This window comes from Salvelinus sp. IW2-2015, linkage group LG31, assembly GCF_002910315.2.
Source record: "Salvelinus sp. IW2-2015 linkage group LG31, ASM291031v2, whole genome shotgun sequence".
NCBI classification, from domain to species: domain Eukaryota; kingdom Metazoa; phylum Chordata; class Actinopteri; order Salmoniformes; family Salmonidae; genus Salvelinus; species Salvelinus sp. IW2-2015.
This window is the reverse complement of record NC_036870.1, coordinates 11,539,175-11,558,983: the sequence shown is the minus strand read 5'-3', so window position 1 is coordinate 11,558,983 and position 19,809 is coordinate 11,539,175. Positions and strand designations below refer to the sequence as shown.

At 39.8% G+C, this 19,809-nt stretch overlaps 1 pseudogene; it reads left to right on the top strand.

The window, feature by feature from the left end:
* The first annotated feature begins 12,251 nt into the window (after positions 1-12,251).
* Positions 12,252-19,809, top strand: part of LOC111955826 (phosphatidylinositol 4-kinase beta-like) — a 35,456-nt pseudogene continuing 27,898 nt past the window's right edge.

The following is a 19,809-nucleotide window of genomic DNA, read 5'->3' as shown; positions in this document are numbered from 1 at the left end:
CATTAAGGCAATGGAGCTGTTTTGAGCTCTTCCTAATTTCAGAACCCATAGTAAACTCTTCCAAACCAGATGCTAAGAGTCAAACTCAGTCAATGACTATTGGAAAAAAACGAGGGTATGTCAAAGTGGATTGAGTAGAAATACACCCACCAGTTGAAGCTCATTTACTGTAATCATACACAATTTTAAAACTCTAAAATGCTATTTGGAGAACAGTAAAAACAAACAAATGTCCCCCAGATATTATCACCTCGATATTAGTTATATATTAGGTTTGGCGTGTACAATGTACTATTCAACCTCATGATCCATAGGCTACGTTGACTCATTTAGCCTACTTGTGGCACAGTGCATTAGCGATGGGGATTCCGGCTCTTTTCAGTGAGCCGGCTCGTTCAGCTCAGCTCACCAAAAAGAGACGGCTCTTTTGGCTCCCAAACGGCTCTTTAAAAAATATATGTTTTGTATTTTTTCAAGTCAAACAGTTTGCGATAGTTTGGCTATGATTGGTGTTAAAACAATTCTAATTAAATTAAATTAAATTACACTCTACCTTAACCACAATGTATTTAAAAAAATGCATAGTTTTTTTGTGAAAAAGAATGCTATTAAACATTTGCATTTAAAGTATAACTTTTTAACGTAAACAAAGTGCATATAAATCTAACCATTCAAAACGAATACAATCTGAACAGCATAATAGAATATTGCACCATATAAAGAAAAATAAATAATGTGCAAAACTGCAGCATCCCACTTAAAACATTAAACTGGTCCCTCTTTTCTCTCTCTTCTTTATTGCCATGTAATAACCAGCAGCACACAGCAATGCTGACCAAATTATGCTTTGAGAGATTTGCATTCAGAAATGCAAGCTGCCTCACTTTCGAGGGGCTGATGCGGTTTCGTCTGTCAGTAATTATTTGTCCCYTTTTCGAGAAGACCTTCTCATAGGGAACGGATGTGGCCACTATGCAGAGTCTCCCTGTCATGACTTTAGTAAGCCGTGGGTAGACAGAGGCCTTGTTCTTCCACCAGCTCAGAGGATCTGCAGATGTTTCAGAACGAATGTGTGTGCGGTTGAGCATTTAGGCCTATATTATTTTATTTATTTTTTCGTTCTTTGAATTAGTTAATGATATTCATTTAAATATTTTGATTATTCATATCTTCATTTAAAAAAATATATTATTATACATTGATTCGGCTCTTCTGATATGCGAGCAGGCTCCCAACGTTCACCTACAAGAGCCGGCTCGTTCGCGAACGACCCATCACTACTGTGCAACATGAAATAGATGCATAATACACGGTATCAAGGACGACTTCAAATACCGACATCAATGTGAAAGTAACCAGAGCATAAAACAGCTGACTGCGAATGCAAACTATGTCAGATAAATCCTACACATGCATTGAAATAAAAGGCATACATCAAAATAATTAGTTTGGCCTACAATCGACAAGGACGCATAYAGACAAACAAACTCGACCGAGGAATGAAGAAGAATCTACACATTAAGGCCGCGCCCATGATTCAGCACGGCTCCTTACAGGTGACGTTAGGCATCAGGGAGCTCCTTGGGGTGTGGATGAATGGACAGCCTCTGTCTCGTAGCCAGCTAGAATTAGGCGATTCAGTTTGTGGGCAGTTAGACATTTTGTGGGCACAGTTGAGATAGCCTACACTGTTTATGAAAACCATAACTGGCACGCAGATCTTTAGAAATTGTAGGAACGATTTTAAATTGTTACTCATATGAAAAAGGTTGCAGACCCCGTGCTACAGGCTATATGAAGTCGCATACAGTGTACTATGAGTGTCATTGTCTCGTGCTATTCCCACCAAAATGGTTGCTCTGCATTCAGAGATGTTCCTTATAATGTGTGCGCCCAGCTCATTTTTGTATTTGCCTGTCTGCATTATTCGCCAGGGAAGGGAAACATTCTGCTTATATTGAAGCATTGCATCAACAAGGTGTTTATGAGAATATTGAAACATTGTATGAACGAACTGAAAAAAAAAACGACTGCGCTGAAGACATCTATATCAGTCCGTTAATACAGGACTAGTAAAGGCCCGGTGCACTACTTTTGTGAAAACATTTCAACTAAATGTATTTGAGTGTTTACCAGCATTTGTAACTTAAATCTGATAATTATCTGTACAAAACAGTTAATCTGATAATACTTATGGAATATAAAAATACTTGCTTGATATATCCCCGGCATTGATTGATTTAATTCTTACTAATAACCCCCATAAATACTTGTCTAGTGGAGTATTTGCATATGATCTGATTCATATGAATGTACCCTAGTAAAATGTCATTCAGTATAACATTAAGTGTTTTAAAATAATAATAATTTTATGCCCATTTTTCATAATCACAAGGTTATACAGTTGAWGTCGGAAGTTTACATACACTTAGGTTGGGGTCATTAAAACTCGTTTTTCACCACTCCACAAATTTCTTGTTAACAAACTATAGTTTTGGCAAGTTGGTTTGTCTCCTAGAGATGTACGTACTTTGGTGCGAAAAGTGCAAATCAATCCCAGAAKAACAGCAAAGMACCTTGTGAAGATGCTGGAGGAAACYGGTACAAAAGTATCTATATCCACAGTAAAACGACGCCTATATCGACATAACCTGAAAGGCCGCTCAGCAAGGAAGAAGCCACTGCTCCAAAACCGCCATAAAAAAGCCAGACTACGGTTTGCAACTGCACATGGGGGACAAAGATCGTACTTTTTGGAAAAATGTCCTCTGGTCTGATGAAACAGAAATAGAACGGTTTGGCTATAATGACCATTGTTATGTTTGGAGGAAAAAGGGGGAGGCTTGTAAGCCGAAGAACACAATCCCAACCGTGAAGCACGGGGGTGGCAGCATCATGTTGTGGGGGTGCTTTGTTGTAGGAGGGACTGGTGCACTTCACAAAATAGATGGCATCATGAGGGAGGCAAATTATGTGGATATATTGAAGCAATATCTCAAGACATCAGTCAGGAAGTTAAAGCTTGGTCGCAAATGGGTCTTCCAAATGGACAATGACCCCAAGCATATTTCCAAAGTTGTGGCAAAATGGACAACAAAGTCAAGGTATTGGAGTGGCCATCACAATGCCCTGACCTCAATCCCATAGAAAATGTGTGGGCAGAACTGAAAAAGCGTGTGCGAGCAAGGAGGCCTATAAACCTGACTCAGTTACACCAGCTCTGTCAGGAGGAATGGGCCAAAATTCACACAACTTATTGTGGGAAGCTTGTGGAAGGCTACCCAAAACATTTGACCCAAGTTAAACAATTTAAAGGCAATGCTACCAAATACTACTTGAGTGTATGTAAACTTCTGACCCAATGGGAATGTGATGAAAGAAATAAGCAAAAATAAATAATTCTCTCTACTATTATTCTGACATTTCACATTCTTAAAATAATGTGGGGATCCTAACTGACCTAAGACGGGGAATTTTTACTAGGATTAAATGTCAGTAATTGTGAAAAACTGAGTTTAAATGTATTTGGCTAAGGTGTATGTAAACTTCCAACTTCAACTGTATAGTCGTGGCCAATAGTTTTGAGAATGACACAAATATTAATTTTCACAAAGTCTGCTGCCTCAGTTTGTATGATGGCAATTTGCATATACTCCAGAATGTTATGAAGAGTGATCAGATTAATTGAAATTAATTGCAAAATCCCTCTTTGTCATGCAAATGAACTGAATCTCCAAAAAACATTTCCACTGCATTTCAGCCCTGCCACAAAAGGACCAGCTGACATCATGTCAGTGATTCTCTCGTTAACACAGGTGTGAGTGTTGACGAGGACAAGGCTGGAGATCACTCTGTCATGCTGATTGAGTTGGAATAACAGACTGGAAGCTTCAAACGGAGGGTGTTGCTTGTAATCATTGTTCTTCCTCTGTCAAGCATGGTTACCTGCAAGGAAACACGTGCCGTCATCATTGCATTGCACATAAAGCTCTTCACAGGCAAGGATATTGCTGCCAGTAAGATTGCACCTAAATCAACCATTTATCGGATCATCAAAAACTTCAAGGAGAGTGGTTCAATTGTTGTGAAGAAGGCTTCAGGGCGCCCAAGAAAGTCCAGCAAGCGCCAGGACCGTCTCCTAAAGTTGATTCAGCTGCGGGATRGGGGCACCACCAGTACAGAGCTTGCTCAGGAATGGCAGCAGGCAGGTGTGAGTGCATCTTCACAGTGAGGCGAAMACTTTTGGAGGATGGCCTGGTGTCAAGAAGGGCAGCAAAGAAACCACTTCCTCCAGGAAAAACACCAGGGACAGACTTATATTCTGCAAAAGGCACAGGGATTGGACTGCTGAGGACTGGGGTAAAGTAATTTTCTTTGATGAATCCCCTTTCCAATTGTTTGGGGCATCTGGAAAAAAGCTTGTCCGGAGGGGAACAAAACATRGATATTTTGGGTCCATGGCCAGGAAACTCTCCAGACCTTAATCCCATTGAGAACTTGTGGTCAATCCTCAAGAGGCAGGTGGACAAACAAAACCCCACAAATTCTGACAAACTCCAAGCATTGATTATGCAAGAATGGGCTGGCATCAGTCAGGATGTGGCCCAGAAGTTAATTGACAGCATGCCAGGGCAGATTGCAGAGGTCTTGCAAAAGAAGGGTCAACACTGCAAATATTGACTCTTTGCATCATCTTCATGTAATTATCAATAAAAGCCTTTGACACTTATGAAATGCTTGTAATTATACTTCAGTATTCCATAGTAACATCTGACAAAAATATCTAAAGACACTGAAGCAGCAAACTTTGTGGAAATTAATATTTGCCTCATTCTCAAAACTTCTGGCCACGACTGTATATCCATGCTTAGACTGGCAGAAATATAACTACCCAGAAAAAAAAACATTTTAATTTGAATACCACACATTTGATGTGTCACGGGTACAACTCAAAATATGTTGAAGGTTTTTTACAAAAACTTCCTGCCTTACACTGAAAAAAATGCAAACATCTATGAAAATATCTTTCATTTTATTCTTTGAGATTTGTTTTTGTCTCTCCGAGTCAACAAAAAAGTTATTGTGTTTTAATATAAAATCCTGGTGTTATACTGTATGACAATATTTTGTTACCCTGAATGACATCACTACGGCCCATAAATATTGATTAAATGTGATTCCTTCAGCAATAACGATCCTATGAACTATTATTAGTAGCAGCAATAGTATTTTTCTTTTAGCTATTTTTTAAGTTATAAAACTGTAAAAAACAGGATAAGATGTTTAAAATGTGTAGGCTAGCTGAACTTAGATCGCTTCCATACTAGAGAAAGAGAAATGACCCATACACCACACACATAAAGAACATAGGTTTTACTATGCAACATAGTTTAACTGACACATGAGGTACAATTTAATTCATGTAGGATTAATGTTGTACAAGTTGTTCAGGGGCCGCTCAAAAGAGTTTCCTTCAGTGGATACTGAAGTTAAGTTCATCACCACATTCATTTGTTAGATTTTTTCACGGCGCCTCCTCTGATTTAACTAATATAATCCATCAGTTATACTGCAGTGCAATAAAACATTAACTACAGTGTAATCGTGCAACTTAACATTAAGTGTTATCCACCCAGCTTTATATCCTATGATATTCTATTCTGTTGCTGACAGTAGCATGAAACCATGAAAAAACACACCTTGTCACGACTTCCGCCGAAGTCGGCTCCTCTCCTTGTTCGGGCGGCGTTTGGCGGTCGACGTCACCGGCTTTCTAGCCATCGCCGCTCCATTTTTCATGTATCCATTTGTTTTGTCTTGTTCCCTGCACACCTGGTTTTCATTCCCCWATCAATCCATATGTATTTATTCCTCTGTTCCCCATCATGTCTTTGTGTAAGATTGTTTGTGTTACGTGTATTTTGGAATTGTGGATATTGTTARGCGCATTACTTTTTGTCTATGTTCCGTATTTGGGCACATTTTATGTTACTTTGTGCTGTCATTTTGGACCGGAATAAAAAGTGCGCCTGTTCACTACACTCTGCTCTCCTGCAGCTGACTTCGCCTCCAATACACACTCCTAACACACCTTGCTTTTCTTCTGGCTAGTCTTTCCTCCCTAGCAACTGGATCTGCATTAATAATTTGTCTGTGTCGTGCAGCTCTATCCTCATTASACAACGGCATCTACAGTATAAAGATAATGTGCCTTGAAATACCTTAAAATGCCATAAAATAGTTTAAAATTTATAATATTCAGTATTCATAAAACAAGTAAATATAAATTGCATGATTAAATGTTGTAAACTAGTGAAAAAATGGGATAACAAAGCTACTGTCATTCAGCATAACGGGGGACATTGTGGTATAACATGAAACTTTTGTTGTGCTTAAGGACAAAAGCGTGATACTGAAGGACATATTTCATACATAAACATATTTAACAGGCTGTTTCTTGGCCACCTATATAAAGTAATGACCTTGACCTATAAAAAATTATCCTTACTTTTCATATTTAATATAGCTTTCTATAAAATAACATTAAAAGTATGTTTTCTGTGTTGTACTGAAGGATATGCGTTMTTGTTACAAAGGTTACTAGAGGGGGAAAATGTGAAATCAAATATTTCAGAGAGATTTACTCACCTCATCACATTGATAGAGGGTTTTCAATGGGTATTTTTTGTGATGTCACACACTGTCACATGATTACCATCATGTGATATGCTTTAAAATGGCTTTTTACCTTTGTTATACTGAATGACATTGATGAAGTGCAAAAGTCTGGATAAAAGTTATTCAAGTTTTTTCCCCCAAGTTTTTAGATACTGTATGTTACCCATTATTCTATATATTGTTGCAAACACTAACACAATTATGCCATGGGTGTTCATTTATATTTTTAGGATGAATTTCTACATTTTAAAAACATTTTGTCATTAGAATTTTATCCCGGACAGTTACACTGAAGGACATTTTGACACTTAGAGCTCAATAACTTCCTTAATTTAATAGTTTGCAATACAAATATGTCTGGGTCAAAAGAAGGGTAAGAGTTGAGTGATTTATACATATTTATCTTTTTATGTTAAATGAATGGCCTTCGGACACCAAATTTACACGTCTCGTCTTTGACCCATATACTATCTTGATTAAGAAAGCTAAATCAAGCTACTTTTTAAGCTCTATCTCTGACTGCTGGTGATCCTTCTAAGCTTGGYAAAACAGTAAATGCACTGAAGTGCAAACATTTCTCTTCTTCCCTGCCTAAGCGAGTTCTGTCTGACTCTGGCATCATAACTGATTAGAAGGGGAAAAGTGAAGCTTTTAGTCATAATTTTATCTCGGCAGACTTTATTTGAGAGAAACTGTGGTTTAATTGCCCCTGGTCAGTCAATCGACTGCTCTTCCCTCTGCCAGACTCTAGCTGACACAACGGTTACCATTCAACTTTTGGTGTCACACCCTGATCTGTTTTACCTGTCCTTGTTATTGTCTCCACCCCCTCCAGGTGTTGCTTGTTTTCCCCASTGTATTTATCCCTGTGTTTCCTGTCTCTCTGTGCCAGTTCGTCTTGTATGTCCAAGTCAACCAGTGGTTTTTCCCGTTCTCCTCCTTTTGCTAATTCTCCTTTTTTCTAGTCTTCCCGGTTTTGACCGTTTTGCCTGTTTCTGGACTCTGTACTCGCCTGCCTGACCATTCTGCCTGCCTTGACCTCGAGCCTGCCTGCCACTTTGTACCTCCTGGACTCGGATCTGGTTTTGACCTTTAGCCTGTCCACGACCATTCTCTTGCCTACTCCTTTTTGGATTATTAAACATCGAAGACTTCAACCATCTGCCTCCTGTGTCTGCATCTGGGTCTCGCCTTGAGTTATATCTGGTGAATCTTTGTTTTCATTTCAGCAATTTACTATCTGATGTGCTAGATGCCTTAAGATTGATGTAATAAAAAAAATACACTGGGGCTGATATGCTTGATCTATTTTTGCTGCAGCTCTCTGCCTTCCGATTTGCTGAATCATTAACTCATTTTTACCTGACGATCATATCTGGTACTATCRCCAAGGTTTGGAAGGCGGCCCATGTAATCCCCCTTCAAAAGGTGCTGACCCATGTGAGCTAAATAATTATTGCCCTATTTCTAAACCCTCTTGCCTAGATAAAATATTAGATTCCTTGATTTAATTCTCAGCTTTGCTCTTTATCTTTGAAATGTATTCTAAATGCACATCAGTTTGGTTTTAGACCAGGTCATAGCACTCTCTGCTGCATCCGTAGTTATAAATGGGGTTCYTTGTATGGATAAAAGGCAACATTGTGCTACCCTCTTCATTGACCTGTCAAAGGCTTTCGATACTGTTGATCATTCACCTGTTGATCATTCACCTCTAATTTAGAGGCTTCCCTCAATTGGCCTAGACAAAGCTGCATGTAACTGGTTTAAAAATTATGTGACAGAACTATGTATATCTGCTGATGGTGTTAAATCAGGTTTCTGGGGTATTATGAAAGGTGTGCCCCAGGGGTTGTTTTGAGTCCTGTACTTTTTACATTAACAATATCGACTTGTCTGAAATTGTAACCTGAACTTGTAGACCGATGAAACTGTTGTATGCTATTGCCTCCACGGTTGACCAGGCTCCAACTACAGTCTTTCATTGCATAACGATGGTGACAGGTGTGCGCCATAACAAGCAGCCTGGTGACCTAGTGGCCGGAGAGGGAYCACACGTGACATAATGATGCCACTGGTTTGGCCACTGGTTCAGAAAGTGGTACTCACAAGCCAAATGTGGCACCAGAAAATTGAGTACTACATCACACATGTGCACAAATGTGCACCACATCTTTGCTATCTCTCTCTTTTTGCTCTCCCCCGGAGTCATTGAGCCTGCCTTCCCTGGGGCAAATGCCAACTCGCCACACTTCTGCGGGCGGTAATGCTGGGCAGTGCATTATTCTAATTAGTCTGGCTCACATAACAGAAAATCAGTGTTTCTTGTATCCAAAATGGCTTACCACAAAATTACATGAATTCAACTAAAGATTGTAGCTAATTGAGGTAAAACAGTAAATATGCATGTATTGCATGCTTATTGACGAATTACAACCAAAGCGAGAGGTTTAAAAAATATTTAGTTGCTAACATTGCGGTCGGCATAAATKCCTTTCATAATCATGATCCAACAGTAAGATGGTATATGTCATGAAATGTTTGTAATTAGCCCACACAAGTGCAATTATTGAATGCAATATGCTGAGATGTACATACATGTTTTGAGATAATATGAATCAGCCACGAGGCACAATAAGAATATAGATGATTAACCATTAACACATGTTATCAAGACCCTGCAACTACAACAACTAGCTACAAAGTGTGTGTCACTAAATGTATTAATTATTTCCATATCCTTCCATGTCAAAGACTCGGCTACATGGACCTCACATAACAAGCATTCATCATTTCGCTACATCGTTGGTTTTATAACCTAGCTAGCTAGATCTATACCAGAGTCAAATGTAGACATAGAAAAGAAAGCAAAGCTGGGTTTGAAAAACTCAGACCATAACATTGGTCTTCTGTCAGAGCGAGCACCGTSCGCAAACGAGAGAAAAGAAATGAAAACATCATCCATTAGCTAGCTATTAGCTAACGTTAGTTAGTAATCAACGGCTGACACACGACCACACCCCACCAGTTTGGAGTTGTGGATACACTACTAGCTAGCTTCCTATAATACACATGGGCAGACAAACCTAAATTAGCTAACGTTAGCCTAGCTTAGAAAGTTATCTAGCTAGCATAAGCTCTCTTATGTTAGCTAGCTATTTACTAGCTAAAGTTAGCAAGAAATAAATAAGAAATAAAACCTTACAAGTTAGCTAGCATAGTTTACGTAGCTAGTAACACATTGTCAAATGAGATAGCAAACCATCTGTCACATATGATCCAACAAATGCGCAGACAAAATGTTATCAAAAAACAATCGTTAAAATAATGCACATTTCTCCATCATAGGTTTGACTATCAAATGCAGCTGATTTTTGGCCATCGCATTGAACTAGTTAGAACACGTTAACGTTACCTAGCTAGCTAACCTTGTGCCGGCTAGCTAATGAAGCTAATGTTTCGCTGGTAGAAAGCTAACGTTACATACATCGTAAAAAAGGGTTTGTTCTTTCTGGATRACATTAGAATGACAATTGCAGAGAAAGGGACAGGGAAAGAACTCTTACAATTCCAACTATTGAATCCTGCAAGATACTGTTCTTAATTATACAACTACGTTTTTTGCCAAGGTGGATATGCTGAAAACTATTTTGCCCGCTCTACAGATGTTTATATCATCATTTTGTGAGAAAAAAAATAGAGATTTTTTATGTATTTTTTWAAATTCCGATTTTTCAGGTGCTACAGCACCCCTACTTCCCCCGGATATGCTTTTGGAACCTCGAACCCTGGCAATTTGACTATGCTAGAAATGCAAGAGTTTGGGACTATAAGGTTCTATCTGCAAAAATCAGATTCTGAGATAATTGGCTTTAAGTTTTCGAACCCTCATTGGTTTGAATGGTGTCAGTAATTTTTATATTGTATTCTTTTGAATTTAAGAACATGAATTGGGGTATTTAGAGTACTATATCGATAGAGAACATTGAACAGAACAAGGCTATGTCAATAACAAAATTTTGACAAAAATGCAGATAGAGCCTTATAGCCTAGTCCCAAACTCTCAAATGGCTGCCAGTCTTGATTTGAACTGCTAATCTACGGATTAGCCCATACATGTCTGTCTATGGTTGGTAAACAGCTGTCAATTTGTCTTTCACAAATTTAAAAATACCATCACGCAAAATACGTAGGCTACAGTTTGGAAAGCAAATGCTGTCATTACTAACTGTGTAATGTCATACGTATTTTAACATTACWATTTTTTTTACACACACAAAAAAAACATTTGAAATATTGAATGAGTCGACTTCCTCAAATGAAGGAGGTGATGACACAATTTTTGCGAGAGGGAGGTATCTGATTTCATTGGTCCTCAATACGTGGCTCAGACACTTCATTCAGGGTAAGTGGAGTTAGCCTGCCCAGAGCAGGATTCATTGCCATAGAAATTTAACTGGCTAAARGATGAGCCACTTTTGTGTTACCGGTTATCCCGAGTTGAACTGAGAGTTGACCAGAGTTACCTTGCCAACTCCTCAAAACTGATTCGTAGTATAGGGCTCTGGCCACAGTGGCTAGGGTTTCGAAAATGTTTTTTTTTCTTCTTCCAAGTTACCACAATGCACTTTCTGGTCCCATTGATCACCCAATGTACAGAAATTCAGCAGTTTTACTGGTACCAGTGATTTTACTGTACCAAAGTGTAAAAAGGAAATGAATGCCCCACTTGTTCAAAGAAGGGGCTCGGCTCTGTTAGGCTAGTGGCAAGTCCCCCAAAATATTATCGAGATAACACCTACCCGAGGTATACAAAACACAACCATGTTTTTCCATTTCTCTAAGGTCTCCCATATATGAAATGGATGGTTGTGTAAAAATATTTTTCTGGTGGATAAAATGGCGCCGTAGAGAGAACACTGTGTTTCAGCGAGCTCCCGTGGCATTCGTAATTTATATTTTTCATTAATCTCCTAGCTTGAAAAAGTGGTAGAATTGGCTAATAAGTTATCCTACAATGAGTCTTGACAGCTATTTCTCAAAAATCTCCGCCAACATGCCCAACAGAACTACTAAGAACTCGACCAAAACCACCATCCCTGTAGATGTGCAGGAGAAGCTAGCTTACGTTAGCGAAGCTAACACCATTGCGGATCCAGGCACAATGGACCTGGTGATTCAAAAGATGATGGATAACATTGCTAAAGTGATCGATGTTAAGATAAGAACGGTCTAGGAAGCAATAGCAGGCCATTCAGCTGAACTCCAGAGGGTTGTCAAACGTGTTGATGAGGCGGAAGGAAGAATTGCTCAGTGGAAGCTTCAACTACATCTATGGACCCTAAGATAAAAGCACTTGAGAAACATGTGCGCGAAATGGCGGAGCACATTGACGACTTGGATAATCGAGGACGCAGATGCAAATATCGTGTTTGGGACTCCCGGAAAATTCTGAAGGGCCACGTTCAGTAAACATTTTGAGGAATGGATCCCTGACTACCTACAAATGGACACTAAGGCTGGTCGTTGAAGCTGGACAGAGCCCATCGCCTCAAGCACCGATACCCGGTCCCAACCAGCGCCCACGGCCAGTGGTTATAAAGTTCCACAACTTCACCGACAAGCAGCGCGTCATGGATGCGGCTAGAAACATCGGTTCTGACGGTGGTCAACGTAAAGGTCCAAAGGTCTCATTCTTCAATGTTACTCCACAGCGGTTGTACTTAGACGCAAAGGGTTTGATGAGGCGAAGGCTCGACTCGAGAATGAAGATGGACTACGCACTGCTGTACCCGGCCACATTGAAGATTATGGTCAACGGATCGCCTAAGAAACTCACACACCTGAAGAGGCTGCTGCGTTTATTGACTCTCTCGGGTAAATAACTTTAAGCTGCACCTCCGCAGCATTGGATAACTTTTTTATTTATTTGAATCTGATCAGAAACAGTGGTGTGAGTTCTCACGTGCTCCGGTTCAGTAATATTCGTATTTTTATTATTTTTATGTAACTGCCGCTATAGCTCAGGCTGAGATATGGGTGAATCTATATTGGTGCCCAGGCTTGGTTTTAGGTGGAAGAGCCTCAACCTTCTATTGATTTTCATTTCCATATATATAAAGGATGAGGCTATTGAGTGGCAATGCAGACTTAAGAGTCTACATTGGAAAGTTGAAATCCCCTGCATGTTAGCTAGTGGGAAAACCCCCTTTTGGATCTTTACATGTTTAATTTTTGGGTTTAGTATAGGTCGAGTTCAGTATTCATATCGTTTGTTTATGCTCGGTGAGATAGAAGAGAGTTCAACACATGGAAAAAGGTACCACCCCACTTTTTACAGTAGGATTCAGTCTGGATATTGAATGGTCAAAGTGCAATGGCAGTTAACAGACTGCGTGTATGTATATGAACATTAGAGGGAGCCATAACCCCATTAAAGGAAGAAGGTACTGTCTTTTTTGAAAAAAGAAAATATTGATATTGCCCTGTTGCAAGAAACTCATTTGGATGATAAGGAGCATCTGAAATTACAACAAGGGGGTTTGGTCAAGTGTTTTTCTCATCTTTACATCCAGAGTAGAGGTGTAGCAATTCTTGTGAAAAGAACTTACCACTTAAGGTCTTGAATTGTGTGAAAGATAAATTTGGTCGCTTTGTTATATTAATGGTATTTTACAAGGGCGAACATCTCCATAATGAATATTTACTTCCCCCTGCCCACCCCCCTGATATCCTCACTAAGCTATTTCTAGACTTTTCAGAATTAAACTCAGACACTGCAGTGGTTGGAGGAGATTTTAATTGTTTGTTGAACCCCCTTATTGATAAGTTTCCAGGCGGTATGCTTCACTCTCTCCTCGAGCTAAGTCACTTAAAGCTATTGTGGGTATGCTGATGTTTGGAGAACCTTTCATCCCTCCAACAGAGAGTTCACTTTTTTTCTCTGCACCTCATGGATGTCAGACTAGAATAGATTAACTTTTTTATGCCCAGGATGTCTTCGCAGTCTGTTTTATCCGCTAGGATGGAAGCATAGTCATATCTGATCATGCAGAGGTGATCCTGGACATAACTCGACGGGGCATTCAATCTGTCAAGACATTGGAGGTTGAATACAACCATCCTTAAAGACCATACATTCACATCATATTTTATTACAGAGTTTAAAGCATTTTTCTCTATTAACTCTCAATCAACAGATAACCCCTCGCTCCTTTGGGAAACCTGTAAAGCGTACGCCAGGGGTCTGATTATGTCATACACAGCCACTAAGAGGCGGAAAAAGCGTGAAAAGCAAAAAACGTTAGAGGGTGAATTAGGAACTAAAGAGAAGGACTATATATGAAAACTCCACTCCTGCCCTATTAAAGGAAATATCAGTTCTTAGATCAACGTTGGACCTCTCCTACACAGGAAGCTGAAAAGAAAATGAGATTTGTCAGGCAAAAGCTATATGACCATGGCGATAAGCCAGGAAAGTACTTGGCGTACCTAGCTAAAAAGAGAGCTGACTCACAGTCAATTGCTACTATTACTGATTCTGATGGCAATCATTTATATGAAAATAAATTGATAAATGACTCATTTAAGAAATTTGATGCAAATCTTTATGCCTCAGAACTGCCAAATGATGCACCCAAATTAATGGAGAACTTATTTTCTAAGATTGTTCTTCGGAGATAGTAGGGAGCTCAGAGGTCTCTCCTTAATGCCCCTATTACCGAGGAAGAGATAATGTTCGCAATTAAGAATCTGCAAAATGGTAAGGCCCCAGGACCAGACGGGTTTTGTAGTGGATTCTATAAAGAGTTCCATGGCCTGATCCTTGAGCCATTGAGTGATATGTTTAACCACTCATTTTCAAATGACCAGCTCCCTCAACGCTGAGAGAAGCCAACATATCACTTATTCTCAAAAAGGGAAAATGTCCAGAGTCTTGTTCCTCGTACAGACCAATTTCCCTTTGAATGTGGATAGAAAATTGCTTTCTAAAATTCTAGCCACAAGATTAGAGGACTCACTGCCACTAATTGTGAAGGAGACCAAACTGGCTTCATTAAGGCCATAAGTCATGCAACAATGTCAGGCGGCTTCTTAAAGTAATTAAAGCCTATCAACAAAGTGCTAGGGATGTTCTTGTGCTCTCCCTAGATGCTGAGAAAGCATTTGATCGTGTGGAGTGGTCTTACCTATTCTTTGCTCTAAATAAATTTGGTCTAGGGGACAACTTTATAAAATGGGTGAAAGTTTTATATGATGATCCTCAGGCTGCTGTCCTTACTAATGGCTACGGTCAAATAGCTTCTCTTTATACAGAGGTCACCAGACAGGGCTGTCCTTTGTGCCCTCTCCTATTTGCACTCGTTATGGAACCACTGGCCGAGGCCATCAGGGTAACGCCTGCTATACAGGGGCTGCTCATTGGTGATGTTCACCATAAAATAAGCTTGTATGCTGATGATGTCCTGATATTCATTTCTAGTCCCGAGACTTCAACTACATCTCTTATTAATATTATTGAATTATTCAGGCATTCTCAGGCTACAAGATTAACTTAACTAAATCAGAGGCTATGCCAATTGGTAACCTTCACTCTGTACCTAATACTCTCCCCCCTTCCCTTTTAAATGGTCTCCCTCAGGTTTTACGTATCTGGGTATATTTGTAACTCCTAAATTCCAGCAAATGTACAAAGCCAATTTTGTTCCCTTGTTTGATACAATAAGACAGGATCTGGAGCGCTGGAACTCTCTCCCGATTTCTTGGTTGGGTGATATCCCTCTTGAAAATGAACATTTTACCTGACTACTTTACCCAATCCAAATGATCCCAGTATTACTATCCATAAGGTAATAAAGGATGTAAATGGATGGCTAAGTTCCTTTACATGGAGTAACCGCAAGCCAAGACTTAAGATGGCAATATTGCAGCTGCCAAGTTCTATGGGGGGCTTGGATCTGCCCAATATCAGGTTCTATCAGTGGTGTGCCCACCTATGTTATATTTCTGATTGGATCACAACGATGATGACTCTATTTGGTTAGACATTGAGACTTCTCTTTCAAAATACACCTTACAGGATCTTTTTATTTCAGAAGATTCAAGTCTGTAGAAGATCACTGCAATAATCCTATTACACTTAACACACTCAAAGTATGGAGGTCGTTCAGCGCTTCTGGGAAGGTCCAAACTAACCTCTGCTCTTACCCCAATTCTTAACAACCCAGATTTTGGTCCAGGATTGCTGGATGCTGCTTTAACTTTTGGCTTAATAAGGGCATACGCAGACTAAATGACTTATTTGCTGATACGATTTTATTGTCATTTGAGCAGATGGAGAAAATATCGACTCCCATAGCATGACTTTTTCCGCTTCCTACAGTAAGACATTATATTGTGAAGAGCACCACCTTAATTGGTAACCCTGATATGTCTGTCATTGAAAGAATGCTTTTTTTCCCACAACGAAAAATGTCTGTAAGTCTGTTTTATGATGCTTTAAGGTCCTTTTCTGCTGTCGACACACAGAGGGTGAAACAAGTGTGGAAGAAAGAATTGTCTCTTACTATTGACGAAGAGATGTGGGAGGAACCAGCCTGGTGCAGGTCTACAATTTTGTTTCTGGTGCCTTTGACAGCTCTTTGGTCTTGGCCATAGTGGAGTTTGGAGTGTGACTGTTTGAGGTTGTGGACAGGTGTCTTTTATACTGATAACAAGTTCAAACAGGTGCCATTAATACAGGTAACGAGTGGAGGACGAGGAGCCTCTTAAAGAAGAGTTACATGTGCTGTGAGAGGCAGAAATCTTGCTTGTTTGTAGGTGACCAAATACTTATTTTCCACCATAATTTGCAAATAAATTCATAAAAAATCCTACAATGTGATTTTCTGGATTTGTTTTCTCATTTTGTCTGTCATAGTTGAAGTGTACCTATGATGAAAATTACAGGCCTCTCTCATCTTTTTAAGTGGGAGAACTTGCACAATTGGTGGCTGACTAAATACTTTTTTGCCCCACTGTATATATACGCAGGTATGTGTAAGTGAGTGCAGTTTTTTTTTGCTTTGTGTCTGTTGTTGTATCTCTTAATATGGGTGAAAATTGTGAAATTCCAATAAAAATACTGTTTAATAATAATAATAATTTTTCTGCAAAAGTGTTTAAATTGATAGATATTATGACACACCTGCCCACGTAACTCAATATAGCCTGGCTGGAGGGGGAGGGGGTGGGGGATTTTGTACCCTTAGCCCTTAGTCTTGCAATTAAGGACTCTATTCAATCTGTATTGCTGAAGCGTTATATTTTGTGAGAAATAAATGTAAAGATCATTTCCATTTGAGTTGTGATTGCAGTCAAAACTGTTTGGTTCAGACGCATTATGAAGAAAATAAATTCCACTATTTAACTTTTAACAAGGCACACCTGTTAATTGAAATGCATTCCAGGTGACTACCTCATGAAGCTAGTTGAGAGAATGCCAAGAGTGTGCAAAGCTGTCATCAAGGCAAAGGGTGGCTACTTTGAAGAATCTCAAATAAAAAATATATTTTGATTTGTTTAACACTTTTTTGGTTACTACATGATTCCATATGTGTTATTTCATAGTTTTGATGTCTTCACTATTATTCTACAATGTACAAAATCGTAAAATTTAAGAAAAACCCTTGGATGAGTAGGTGTGTCCAACATTTTGACTGGTTCTGTATATATTTGAAGATCATCCCTGGGCTTTGATAGACAGTAAAAGGGTTGCAGAGGAAGTGGAGCTGATCAAGCATTGTACATAAAGAGTACTATCTCACAGTCAATCCTCTGCCACCTGTCTCTTATACACATCTAGATGTGTATAAGAGACAGGTTCTGTATATATTTGAAGATCATCCCTGGGCTTTGATAGACAGTAAAAGGGTTGCAGAGGAAGTGGAGCTGATCAATGCATGAGTCACCCCAGCATGAGAGCTCATTCTTCACATGCAAGTCCAGTTCAGGTATCATATGGGCTTGCCAGCCATGGTTGMTAGCAAAATAGTTACATGTTAGAGCAATGCACAGCAGCAATTTCCAGTGCATTTTTGCTGTTGAATGGCCTCCTGACATGTGGTAGTCCAGTTCCATGGTTTCTCTGTCTCTAGTAACTGTCTGAGAGGAGGACTGATGGTGTACTGGGCCTATCGAGGATGTTTTGGGAGATTCAGGATGGCATAAAAGCAAATTTGTGAATGAAAGCAAATTTGACTTGGAAGGTTGTCTATTAAACAGCTACCAAAAAGTGAAGTTTACATTCATCATTAATAATCATAGTTGATATTTCAACCTATTGTATCTGTGTGTTTACAGATCTATATTTCCAATATGCAGTAAGATATCCAAATGTTGTTTGTTTGTGTATGTAGGGCAGACAACTGACTACTTGCTAAGGACCCTGGGACTAAACACCTCCCTCTGCAACTGGATCCTGGACTTACTGACGGGCCGCCCCCAGGTGGTAAGGGTAGGTAACAACACATCTGCCACGCTGATCCTCAACACGGGGCCCCTCAGGGGTGCGTGCTCAGTCCCCTCCTGTACTCCCTGTTAACCCATGACTGCATGGCCAAGCATGACTCCAACACCATCATTAAGTTTGACGACGACAAAACAGTGGTAGGCCTGATCACCGACAACGATGAGACAGTCTATAGGGAGGTCAGAGACCTGGCAGTGTGGTGCCAGGATAACAACCTCTCCCTCAATGTGATCAAGACAAAGGAGACAATCGTGGACTTCAGGAAAAGGAGGACTGAGCCCGCCCCCATTCTCATCGARGGGGCTGTAGTGGAGTGGGTCGAGAGGTAAACGTTCCTTGGCGTCCACATCACCAACTAACTATCCTGGTCTAAACACACCATGACAGTCGTGGAGGGCACGACAATGCCTATTCCCCCCCAGGAGACTGAAAAGATTTGGCATGGGTCCTCAAATCCTCCAAAAGTTCTACAGCTGCACCATCGAGAGCATCCTGACTGGTTGCATCATCGCCTGGTATGGCAACTGCTCGACCTCCGACCGCAATGCACTACAGAGGGTAGTTTGTACGGCCCAGTTCATCACTGGGGTCAAGCTTCCTGCCATCCAGGACCTCTATACCAGGTGGTGTCAGAGGAAGGCCGTAAAAATTGCCAAAGACTCCAGCCACCCTAGTCATAGAATGTTCTCTCTGCTACAGCACGGTAAGCGGTATCGAAGCATCAAGTCTTTGCCCAAAAGGATTCTTAACAGCTTCTACCCCCAAGCCATAAGACGCCTGAACAGCTAATCAAATGGCTTCCTGGACTATTTGCATTGCCCACCCTCATTTTTAKGCTGATGCTACGCTCTGTTTATTATCTATGCATAGTCACTTTACCTCTACCTACATATTACCTCAACTAACCTGCGCCTCCGCACATTGACTCTGTACCGGTACCCGCTGTATCTAGCTTTGTTATTGTTATTTTATTGTTGCTCTTTGATTATTTGTTATTTTTAATTTTTTCTTATTTTTAATTTGTATTAATTTATACATTTTTTACTTCAGTTTATTTTAGTAAATACTTTCTTAACACTTATTTTTCTTAAAACTGCATTGGTTAAGGTCTTGTAAGTAAGCATTTCACTGTAAGGTCTACTCCCGTTGTATTACGCGCATGTGACAAATAACATTTGATTTGAATTCCACATTTGAGCAATATCAGATCTTGCAATTTTGAGTTACATGAACTTGCAAATTAGAGTTTGTACTGGACCATTGCAGGTAGGGCCCTCCCCGTTTCATTCTGTTTGCTTCCGTTTCGTTCAGAAACAGAATAGACTCAGGGTTCAGGGACTGGTGTATTTTCKCACATTGGCCACCGGGTGGCATACGATCCACAGACATACATTTAGTTAATGCAAATCAATGCAGTGAGTGTACAAGGCAAATATAAAATCTTCCTGAAACGCACCGAGAAGTCAACTCAGTTATGAAGAATCCAAAGACTCATGGTCTACGAGAAAATGGGACATATCAAGTTAATATTCCAATGTAATCTATTTCCAACATTGGTTATTCTGAGCTTCCTCTTTTCATATCACACAATGTAAAATACAGACCATAAACCATCATTTGGG